The following is a 12961-nucleotide window of genomic DNA, read 5'->3' as shown; positions in this document are numbered from 1 at the left end:
AAAAACAGCTTCTGCCCTGCTGCCATCAGATTTTTGAATGGACCTACCATATATTAAGTTGATCTTTCTCTCCACCCTAGCTATGACTGTAACACTACATTCTGCACCCTCTCCTTTCCTTCTCCTCTAGGTACTCTATGAACGGTATGCTGTGTCTCTGCAGCATGCAAGAGACAATACTTTTCACTGTATCCCCATATATGTGACAATAATCAAATAAAAACAAATTTAATTTCTTTAAGTTTAGAATTAAGTTCTGTAATTTTGTAGCTCTTTAGTTTAAAATTTTATTAGCTTTTTTTTCATTTGTGGGACACAGGTGTCATTGGCTGGCCAGCATTTATTGCCCATCCCTAGTTGCCCTTGGAGTCACATGTCAACCAGACCGGGTAAAGACAGCAGATTTCCTTCCCTGAAGGATATTAGTGAACCAGATTGGTATTTCCGACAATTGACAATGGTTTCATGGTCATCAGTAGGTTCTTAATGCCAGATTTTTATTGAATTCAAATTCCACCATCTGTTGTTGTGGGATTCAAACCCAAGTCCCTAGAACATTAGCTGGGGTTCTGGGTTAATAGTCTAGCGTTAATACCACTAGGCCATTGTCTCCCCTCGAGTTAGTTGCATGTACAATGTTATGTTTAGCAGACTAATTACTTTCAAGCAGCTTTGCTACTCTAAAAGTAAAGTAACTGATTCCAAGTAAGCAAAGAGAGAAGTAGCAGCAATCTTCAAATAACCTGTCCAAAACAGAGTCACTGATAGGAGTCTGATTTAATAACACTGAAATGAGGGTTTGAGATGGTGAGCTCAAGATATCAATCATGGAACATGACATTCTTTCAACTTAGCAAATAGTGACAGAGATACATTTTAACGAGAGGGATGGTCCCAGACGTAATTGACACCTTAGAAGGCTAGTCAGGGGACTATGGAATCCCTGAGTTTATTTGATTTAGTGTGCTTGGTTTTTGTACAAAATAGAGGGCTATGAGAAATTATATCAGTAGGTGACCATCACCCTCGAGAAACAAATTAAAAAGCAATAATGCCCACCCCTTAAGCCAATTAGCCTTGCCTCATTTGGGCCAATTAGAATGCAATATCATCATTGCTGGTATTAAAGTCCATTTGTAGTGCCTGCTGTTCAGTGGGAGGAAGAGATTAGAGGAGAGGAACTTTCAACTGCTAATTTGGCCCATTTAGGTAAAGCCAAGGGCCAAAAGGGGGGACTGACGGGGTTAAAATCATCAACTGCAGTAGAGATCGTCTGTGAATTGAGAACAGCAGAATTCCCCTGGGAAGCTGCTGCAAAGGTGTTTCTGTAGAGTTCCCACAGCTACAGATGTGTTGCACAAACAAGAAACCATAAGGAGGTAGCCAAGGTCGGAAGGTGTGGATGCTTGGATGGTGCAGCCATGCTTCATTACTAATTGAATATTATAATTAGGCAAGAATTTAAAGGTTATAACTGGTTACCTATATTTACCTGACATGAATTATTTAATTAGAACTATTAGCTGTAATTGGATATCAATGACTTGTGAACAAATGTGACTGGTGACTGGTATTTGCAAATTACTTGTAAGATAACCAAAGGTATAATTACTGTTGCAATGTATTACTCAGGAAGTCCGTATGCCACCTCGTGGAGGCAGGCTTCCCTGCTGTAGCTTGAATAAAGTTCTTGAAAAAGAAATCTGAAAGAGTTTGATTTCATCCCTGAAGAAGGGGCTTGGAGCTCCGAAAGCTTGTGTGGCTTTTGCTACCAAATAAACCTGTTGGACTTTAACCTGGTGTTGTTAAACTTCTTACTTAAAATATTCTCCAGTTCTATATCTATCCCTATCCATCTTGTGGATACTCCTCACTGGGTTTACTTGCTACCAGGCCCTTGATTGTTCCAATCCAAATTATTCAGCCATTCACTTCAATTTTGCTCATTCTGACATGTATTGGTGAGTTTAATTCTATCCCAATTGTTTTCTCCTGGAAGTTCCTTGATAATTTAATTTGTTTCACTCTACTGGCCTCATTTACCAATTCATGCCAGGTTTTTTTGTCATGTAGTGTGCATGCCTGAGATTATTCCAAGTACTTCCAAACACTTGAACTGGTTTCCTTCATGTCAGTTACTTCACATGTAACTCATCTGCACATTTATGCAGTGCTCTGAATGTCATGCCACACATTCTTGAATTCCTTGTGATCTTATCAAAAGCTCTCAAAGTTATTGCTTATCGCTCCATGTATGGTCCAGATGCTTTAGTTGGCAGCTAGAGTAGCAAATGTTGTCGGTGGCATAGTGGTTAGCACTATTACCTCACAGTGTAAGGGACCCGGGTTCGATTCCCGGCTTGGGTTATTGTCTGTGTGGAGTTTGCATGTTGGTCTGCGTGGGCTTCCTCCGGGTGCTCTGGTTTCCTCCCACAGTCCATTGGCAGTGCTAAATTCTCTCTCAGTGTACCAGAGTGACACTGATGCTGGAGTGTGGAGACTAGGGGATTTTCACAGTAACTTCATTGCACTGTGAATGTAAGACTCCTGATGACTAATAAATAAACTTTACTTTAAATTAAAAAAACAGAGAAGGACACAAGAGAAAGCTATCAATTTACTACACTTTCCTTTAACAAGAATATTGATCAATGTCAGATTGAAATATTCCATTGAATTGCATCCAATATCCCAATTCCCAATTGCTGTTTTGATTTCCTGTCTCTATCATCTACCTTCAATTACCTAATCCTATCTAATTTGATGCATACCATTAATTACTATCCTATTTCAGTCAGAGTAAGAAGTCTCACAACGCCAGGTTAAAGTCCAACAGGTTTATCTGGAATCACGAGCTTTTGGAGCGCTGCTCCTTCATCAGCTGAGTAAATATTTCCTCACTCACCTGAGGAAGGAGCAGCGCTCTGAAAGCTCGTGCTACCAAATAAACCTGTTGGACTTTAAGCTGACGTTGTGAGACTTCTTACTGTGCCCACCCAATCCAACGCCCGCATCTCCACATCATTTGAGTCATGAGCCCAGGAGAAATCCTGCAATCCAATAAAACATTTTCATGTCTTTAAAACAGAAATCAAACATTTGAAAATCCATGGGGAGAATGTGCAAACTCCACTGTCTCCACAAAGACAGTGATCCAAGCCGGGAATCGAATCCAGGTCTCTGGAACTGTGAGGCAGCTAACCACTGCCACCATGCTGCCATTTTCTTCAAAAAAACTTGGTTTTTATATCCACAGAAACCATCTAAACTGTTTTTTTAAAATTGTGTATACAGGAGAGGCGATGACCTCGTGGTATTATCGCTAGACTATCAATCCAGATACTCAGCTAATGTTCTGGGGACCCGGGTTCAAATTCCGCCACAGCAGATGGTGAAATTTGAATTCAGTTTTTAAAAAAATCTGGAATTAAAAATCTACTGATGACCATGAAACCATTGTCAGAAAAACCCATCTGGTTCACTCATGTCCTTTAGGGAAGGAAATCTGCCGTCCTTACCTGGTCTGGCCTACATGTGACTCCAAACCAACAACTCTCAACAATTAGGGATGGGCACTAAATGCTGGCCAGCCAGCGATGCCCATGTCCCACGAATTAATTTTTAAAAACCCTCACAGCTCAAACACTGTCCTGTATAATTTTTTGAAAATATTTATTTACTGTTGGACTCAATATCTAATCCATATGATTGCAGATGTATATGCTTCATCATCTCTCTTTACTTTTTAGAAGTTAATAAACTTAATTCTTATCTTAACTCAAGAATAACTGGTTGAATTGGCTCATTTTTAAACATAACTATTGGATCTGGACAAGGTATCCAAGGGAAAGGGAACCTTGTTAGATTAAAACAATCGGCACGGTAGCACAGTGGTTAGCACTGCTGCTTCACAGCTCCAGGGACCTGGGTTCGATTCCCGGCTTGGGTCACTGTCTGTGTGGAGTTTGCACATTCTCCTCGTGTCTGCGTGGGTTTCCTCCGGGTGCTCCGGTTTCCTCCCACAGTCCAAAGATGTGCGGGTTAGGTTGACTGGCCATGCTAAAAAATTGCCCTTAGTGTCCTGGGATGCGTAGGTTAGAGGGATTAGTGGGTAATGTAAGGATATGGGGATAGGGCCTGGGTGGGATTGTGGTCGGTGCAGACTCGATGGGCCGAATGGCTTCTTTCTGTGCTGTAGGGTTTCTAAGATTCTAAAACCTTTGTTGCTACCAGCAGAGGGTGGGTTGAATAAAGACATGGAGCCAGTCACCCCTCTTCACCTGGGTTTGTGACACTTGGGGAGGGGTATCCCAGCGAGACAGTGACAAATCGAGCATCTCATCCAAATCAACAACTTTTGGGGAACCTCACCACATAGAATCCCTATGGTGCAGAAGAGGCAATTTGGCCCATCAAGTCTGCACCGACTCTCTGACAGAGTATATTACCCAGGCCTATCAACCAACTCCTCCCTTATCCCTGTAACTTCAGGCATTTCCCATGGGTAATCCATCTAAACCACACATCTTGGGACACTAAGGAACAATTTAGCATGGCCAATCCTGCACATATATCTTTGGACTATGGGAGGAAACCGGAGCACCCGGAGAAAACCCATGCAGACATGGTCATAACGCTCAAGACTCATACCTTTCTCAATTACCCATAATCTTGAGTGTTCAGTTTAGACCAAGCTGAGCAGGGATCATCTCCTTTGACCTTCTAGTAACAGCAGAATGTAGAGGTCCTTTGTCCGGTTTCAGTTTTGTCAAAAAGCAAGGATTCATTCTTTGTTTCACAGAATGTAGGTCAGATTTTCCAGTTTTTCCATACGACTATTGTCATTATTCCATCAAACTTCCATCTGCTTTATATTTCTGAATGCACTGTACTGTTTGCTGTTCCCTCCTCTGCATACACAGTCCAAAGATGTGCAAGTTAGGTGGATTGATCATGCTGAATTGTCCCTTAGTGTCAGGGGCATTGGCAGGGTAACAACATGGGGTTACGGGGGTAGGACCTGTGTGGGTTTATGTTAATGCAGACTCAATGGGCTGAATGGCCTCCTTCTGCACTGTAGGGATTCTATGATATCTTCTGTGTTGGAAACAAGACTTCATGTTCAACCAATCTTTGCTACAACTGCAATTTCTTAACTCTACTTAGTCTTTCCTCCTTTTAAAATATTCCAGCTTTTAAAACCCTAGCTTACTGTGACCAAGTTACAACTTTCTAATTGATCTTCTCTTGTCTTCTACTGCTTGTTAACCCCTGAATATTGCCTTTATCGTGTTTCGCAAGAAAAAATTTGGTATATTTTGAAACATACTGCTGTATTGTACAAAAAATTGGATTTAACTGGGAAGTCTCAATGTATGAAAGCCTAGATTTTTGTGCAGCCAACCTCTGCACAATTTTATGTGTCCTCGCTTCTTCTCTATTCAACCATTATCTTCTTCAGTAGACAATTGTTTTTAGAACTTCCTTTCTTTCCAGCTGTCTGTTGTCCCTTTTCTACACAGCTTTTCGTTTTGAGCCTTTGTTCCAACTTCATGCACCATAGATAAGTCATGCTACTGGATAAAACAACTGGACTGCTGTTCCTTTAAAGTGCACACAAACAGGAACCATTTGACATTCCCTTGTTATGTGAACAGAACATTTCCCCATGTAGGGTTACTGCAGTTTGGTCTTCCTTTCATCAGCACCAGTTAGTTACACAGCTGTGGTTTACCACAGCCAGAAGAGAGATTTGCAAGTCAGCTTTCATTTCCTTGTGGACTTCTTCACTTTATTGCTTTCCTCATTCAAAAGATGCCTGTAACTGAGGCACCTCGTATCCTGTCTGCATACCCACGTGTTGCCAGTCTGCATTAACTATAAAGATTTACCCTTCCCCAAACAGTCAGAGGCTGATTTCTGTGATTGAGCAATTTGATGGAAGGAGGAGGAGACAAATCTTTTGGGTTGTGATAGGCTCAAGGTAATCACGTTAGACTGGATGGAGATCTTCCAAGTACGAGAAGGGGGAACTGCCTGAGTTAATGAAGAAGTATGAGAATGCTTTTTGCGACAGGTTAGGTAAAATAAAGGGCCAACAAGCAAAGATCTATATAGATCCAGAGGCAACCCCTCATGTTTTTAGAGTAAGACCAGTGCCATATGCCTTACGAGAAAAGATGGACACAGAATTGATGAGAACTGGGTATTATTCAGCCAGTGGGTATAGAGGGATATGTTGGGTATAGAGGGATATGGGCCAAATGCGGCCAACTGGGATTAGCTTAGGGGTTTCAAAAAAAAAGTGCAGCATGGACAAGTTGGGCCGAAGAGTCTCCATGCTGTAAACCTTTATGACTCTGAGTTCAATTTGTGGAGTGGGCAGAATCCATTGTCCCCATGATGGGATGTCCGAGGAGAAAACAAAATCCTGGAAAAAGGGCCTTAAGGACGAGTAAACCCTGCCCTATCCAACCCCAGAGACTCTGCCAGAGAAGAAGGCAAGAATGTTTTTGCAAACATTAGCCACTTGTTTCTCACCTTATTGTGATGATTATGCCATTAAGGATCCATCTGCAGAGTAAGGGTCACCTGACCCAGGTAACCAATCAGGTAGCAAGATGGGGGAATAACTCTGGTCAGCTTAGGTTTCTGTTCCAGAACGTTCTCGGAAGCTGACCGACAGTCATGAGCCTGCAAGCCTCTGCATTATAGTTATATGTAAATAAACGTTACAGTTGTTATTTGCCTAACTGGTGAACCAGAAATATTACATTGGCGATAGGATAAAAAGAGAAAATAAGCGGTCCCAAGATCGTGGGTATAAAGTCACATTGTAGTTCAGTTCACGTTGAGAAACAGGTGTTTGCAGATATGCTCCTATTTGGTTGATAAATCCTTTTGATGTCTGTATGGAGGATCAGACACAATACATTGAAGATTTGAGCTACTATTTACAGGTCACCAGAAGAGAGGAGGAGGGAAAGAGAAAAGCAATCCATTGAGTTTGAGGGGTACTGCAGCAAAACTAACAACTTACACAGGAGAAATTGTCAAGAGAAAGGGTACTACCACTGTACCTGTGAGCTATCCACAGCAGTCCACTCAGCTCCCAGTAATAGTGTCAGGCCAAGGGCCAAATCTTTTGGGTTGTGATTGGCTCAAGGTAATCACGTGAAACTGGATGGAGGTCTTCCAAGTACGAGAAGAGGGAACTGCCAAGTTAGGTAAGTATCCAATTCCAAAGATTGAAGACTCGTATGCAAAGCTGACCAGAGGTCAGTCTTAAACAAAACTGGATAATGAGCAACGCATATCAGCAACTTGAGTTGGACAATGCAAGTTTATGTTACGATAAACATGGGGTTAGTCGCATATTCCTCCCCATTCATTGCCTGTGTTTATGTGGCATCTAATCGTCTGTGACCTTAATTGCAGAGCTGATTCTGATCAGGCAGAACTTGTGATGGTCGGGCTGGTTAGTAAAGTGCAAAGAGTTATAAGGACTCAAAAAGTTACATTTGTTTCTCTCTCCACACATGCTGTCAGACCGGCTGAGTTTTTCCAACATTTTCTGTTTTTATTTAAGTTAGTTACTCAGCTGCTCACAACGATAATGCCAAAAGACAGTACCGGACTACGCTAGAATCCCAGGCTAGCCACACCGAACCCGCCGACTATGGCAAGGTTTGCAAGACATAACAGACTACAAGATGAAGGCATGTAAAATCGCCGGCTCCACTGCACCCCTCCCTGATGAGCTCAATGCATTCTACGCCCATTTTGACAACAGGTCAGCGAGAGCATGCCCTCCACCCTGGGAGCCCTGGATGACCCTGTATCTGGGGTCACCATTGCAGATGACAGAGCAGCTTTCTTGAAGGTTAACCCATAGAAAGCAACTGGCCCGGATGGGGTACCCGGGCGAGCACTCAGATCCTGCGCAGTTCAGCATTCACAGGTATCTTCAACCTCTCTTTACAACAATCTGAGGTCCCTATCTGATTCAAGAAGACGACCATCATCCCCGGTACCTAAGAAAAACCAGGCAGCGTGCCTTAATGAGTATCGGCCGATGGCTCTGACATCCATCATTATGAAGTGCTTGGAAAGGTTAGTCATGGCACAAATCAATTCCAACCTCCCGGACTGCCTGGATCCACTACAGTTTGCCCATCACCAAAACAGGTCCATAGCAGATGCCATCTCCCTGGCCCTACATTCAACCCTGGAACACCTAGACAACAAGGACACCTATGTCAGACTGCCATTTACTGACTACAGCTCAGCCTTCAACACTATTATTCCCACGAAACTCATCTCCAAACTCCATGGCTTGGGCTTTGGCACCTCCATCTGCAACTGAATCCTGAACTTCCTAACTCACAGACCACAATCAATAAGAATAGGCAACAACACCTCCTCCAAGATCATCCTCAACACTGGTGCCCCACAAGGCTGTGTTCTTAGTCCCCTACTATACTCCTTATACACCTATGACTGTGTGGCCAAATTCCCCTCCAATTAGATTTTCAAGTTTGCTGATGACACCACCGTAGTGAGTCGGATCTCAAACAAGGATGACACAGAGCACAGAAATCAGATAGAGAATCTGGTGAACTGGTGTGGCAACAATAATCTCTCCCTCAATGTCAACAAAATGAAGGAGATTGTCATCGACTTCAGGAAGCGTAAAGAAGAACATACCCCTGTCTACATCAACGGGGAAGAAGTAGAAAGGGTCGAGAGCCTCAAGTTTTTAGGTGTCCAGATCACCAACAACCTGTTCTGATCCCCCCATGCCAACACTATAGTTAAGAAAGCCCACCAACACCTCTTTCTCAGAAGACTAAGGAAATTTGGCATGTCAGCTACGACTCTCACCAACTTTTACAGATGCACCATAGAAAGCATTCTTTCTCATTGGACAGAGCTCCTGCTCTGTCCAAGACCGCAAGGAACTACAAAAGGTTGTGAATGTAGCCCAATCCATCACACAAACCAGCCTCCTATCCATTGACTCTGTCTACACTTCCCGCTGCCTCGACAAAGCATAATTAAGGACCCCACACACCCCGGACATTCTCTCTTCCACCTTCTTCCTTCGGGAAAAAGATACAAAAGTCTGAAGTCATGTACCAACCGACTCAAGAACAGCTTCTTCCCTGCTGCTGTCGGACCTTTGAACGGACTTACCTTGCATTAAGTTGATCTTTCTCTACACCCGAGCTATGACTGTAACACTACATTCTGCACTCTCTCGTTTCCTTCTCTATGAATGGTATGTTTTGTCTGTGTAGCGCGCAAGAAATAATACTTTTCACTGTATGTTAATACATGTGACAATAATAAATCAGATCAAATTTTTAAAAATGATATCACAGGGTAAAATAGTACAACTGCGCTTGCACACTGTTGACATCCTTAATTTAATATTTGACAATGAAATCAGGTGGACTGTATTAAATTGCTCCCACCACCACTTACCGCGCAGGGCCTCCAACTACATTAAGAACATCTCATAATTAACAATCTCCAGTTATCTGGCCTTAACTGCCTCCTCTTCATTATGGATGTCCAATCCCTCTACACCTCCATCCCCCACCAGGAAGGTCTGAGCGTTCTCTGCTTCTTTCTTGAGCCCGTCCACTACCACTCTCTTCCGCCTTGCTGAAGTTGCGCTGTCACTTAACAATTTTGCTTTAACTTGTTGCCCTGTAAATATACCTGCATGGACCCCAGTTATGTTTGTCTTTTTGTGGGGTATGTGGAACATTCTCTGTCCAAGTCCTACTCAGGCCCACTCCCGGAACTTTTTCTCTTGTCACATTGATGACTGTATTCCTGCCACTTCATGCTCTTGTCTAAATATGGAAAAATTTAGCAATTTTGTTTCCAATTTACACCTTCACATGGTTCAACTCCAACAACTCCCTTCCTTGGCCTCTGTTTCCATTTCCAATGATAGACCGACCACCAATATTCTTTACAAACCCACCAACTCCCACCGAGGCTACTGCTCCTCACATCCTGCTTCCTGTGAGGAGTATCCTAACATCCCACTCACCCAGCCTCTTTGCCTCCGTTGCATCTGTTCCAATGATGCCACCTTTGAAAACGGCACTTCTGACCTGTCTGCTTTTTCCTTAACCGAGATTTCCCCCCTCTTCGTGGTTGACGGAGCACTCAACCAGATTTGACCCATTTTCCATACTTCTGCCCACACCTCTTCCCCTCCCTTCCAGGACCATGATAGGGTCCCCTTTGTCCTCACTTTTTACCACCAGCCCCCAAAGGATCATCCTCCACCATTTCCACCAACTCCAGCACAACGCCACCACCAAACACATCTTCCCCTCAGCCCCCAACCCCCATTCTGCAGGGACTGCTTCCTCTGTAGCACCCTGGTCCACTCCCCCATTAAACACAACTCCTCACCCCCTTCCCATGCCACCTTCCACTGCAATTGGAGAGGATGCAACATCTGCCCCTTTACTTCCTCCTTTCAGGTTGAGCAATATTTCACTTCTATTTTCTTCAATTTGGTCCACTGTATTCACTGCTCCCAATGTGGTCTCCTCTACATTGGGGAAACTAAGCACAGACTGGATGCCATTTTGTGCAATACCTTTGCTTAACCTGCAAGTATGACCCAGCCTTCCTGCTTGCCATTTCAACTTGGTATCTTGCTCTCAAGCCCACATGTCTGTCCTTTTCCTGCTGCAATGCTCCAGCGAAACCCAATTTAAACAGGAGAAGCAGCACCTCATCTGCACTCAGGACTCAACATTTCATCAAAGAAATTATGAAAAGAAAAGATGCCGAAAGACAGTACCGGACCAAGCTAGTCACAGGCTAGCCACACAGACCCCCGCCAACTACGGCAAGGTCTGCAAGACATAACAGGCTACAAGATGAAGGCATGTAAAATCGCCGGCTCCAACGCACCCCTTCCTGATGAGCTCAATGCATTCAATGCCCGTTTTGAGCCAAAGGTCAGCAAGAGCATGCCCTCCACCCTGGAAGCCTCAGATGAACCTGTATCTGGGGTCACCATTGCAGATGTCAGAGCAGCTTTCTCGAAGGTCAACCCACGGAAAGCGACTGGCCCGGATGGGGTAGCCAGACGAGCACTCAGATCCTGTGCGGATCAGCACAGGATCTGAGCACTCAGATCCTGTGCGGATCTTTACAACAATCTGAGGTCCCTATCTGCAAGTAGACAACCATCATCCTGGTACCTAAGAAAAGCCAAGGAGCGTGCCTTAATGACTATTGGCCGGTGGCTCTGACATCCATCATTATGAAGTGCTTGGAAAGGCGAGTCATGGCATGAATCAATTCCAACCTCCCGGACTACCTGGATCCATTACAGTTTGCCTACCACCGCAACAGGTCCACAGCAGACGCTATCTCCTGGCCTTGCACTCAACCCTGGAACACCTAGATAACAACCTATGTCAGACTCCTACTTATTGACTACAGCTCAGCCTTCAACACCATTATTTCCATGAAACTCATCTCTAAACTCCGTGTCCTGGGCCTCGGCTCCTCCCGCTGTGACTGGATCCTGAACTTCCTAACTCACAGACCACAATCAGTAATGATAGGCAACAACACCTCCTCTATGATCATCCTCAACATTGGTGCCCCATAAGGCTGTGTTCTCAGCACCCTACTATACTCCTTATCCACCGATGACTGTGTAGCCAAATTCCCCTCCAATTTGATTTTCAAGTTTGCTGACGACACCACCGTAGTGGGACAGATCTCAAACAATGTCAAGACAGAGTACAGGAATGAGATAGAGAATCTGGTGAACTGGTGCAGCAACAATTATCTCTCCCTCAATGTCAACAAAACAAAGGAGATCGTCATCGACTACAGGAAGCATAGAGCAGAACATGCCATTGTCTACATTAACGGAGACGAAGTAGAAAGGGTCAAGAACTTCAAGTTTTTAGGTGTCCAGATCACCAACAAGCTGTCCTGGTCCCCCCATGCCGACACTATGGTTAAGAAAGCCCACCAACGCCTCTACTTTCTCAGAAGACTAAGAAAATTTGGCATGTCAGCTATGACACTCACAGCTTGGTATGGCTCCTGCTCTGCCCAAGACCGCAAGAAACTACAAAAGGTCGTGAATTTAGCTCACTCCATCACACAAACCAGCCTCCCATCCATTGATTCTGTCTACACCTCCCGCTGCCTCAACAAAGCAGCCAGCAAATTAAGGACCCCACGCACCCCGGACATTCTCTCTTCCACCTTCTTCCGTCAGGAAAAAGATACAAAAGTCTGAGTCATGTACCAACCGACTCAAGAACAGCTTCTTCCCTGCTGCCATCAGACTTTTGAATGGACCTACCTCGCATTAAGTTGATCTTTCTCTACACCCTAGCTATGACATTCTGCACTCTCTCATTTCGGTCCCTATGAACGGTATGCCTTGTCTGTATACCGCACAAGAAACAATACTTTTCACTGTATGTTAATACGTGTGACAAGAATAAATCAAATCAAATTTCAGTTCAGCAACTTGAGACATATAACCTTGCTCCTCCACTTTGACTCCCTTTTTTTTGGTTGTATTAATCCCGCCAGTGCCAATCCTCTGGTATCACGATGCTTTATTTAACACAAAGAAAAGATCACATCCATGCATTACCGCAACACCTTAACTCCGGAATTACAACACCCTGGTCTGAGCTGATAGGTTGATTGGCTATTAGTGTCGGGAGGATCAACAGGGTAAATATGTGGAGTTACGGGGATCGGGCCTGAGGGGGGGATTTTTGTCACTGCAGGCTCGATGGGCTGAATGGCCTTCTTTTGCACTGTAAGGATTCTATGATAGCGCAGGTTTCAAGCTCCGACTGCACCAATTTTGAATTATCAAGTTGTTTATTCCACATACCAATCTGTTTCGTAACATTTCGTTCATGGGTGACCTGAATTCACA

This window comes from Mustelus asterias, chromosome 8 (assembly GCF_964213995.1).
Source record: "Mustelus asterias chromosome 8, sMusAst1.hap1.1, whole genome shotgun sequence".
NCBI lineage: Eukaryota > Metazoa > Chordata > Chondrichthyes > Carcharhiniformes > Triakidae > Mustelus > Mustelus asterias.
The sequence above is the reverse complement of the archived record's forward strand: the minus strand, read 5'-3'. Positions refer to the sequence as shown.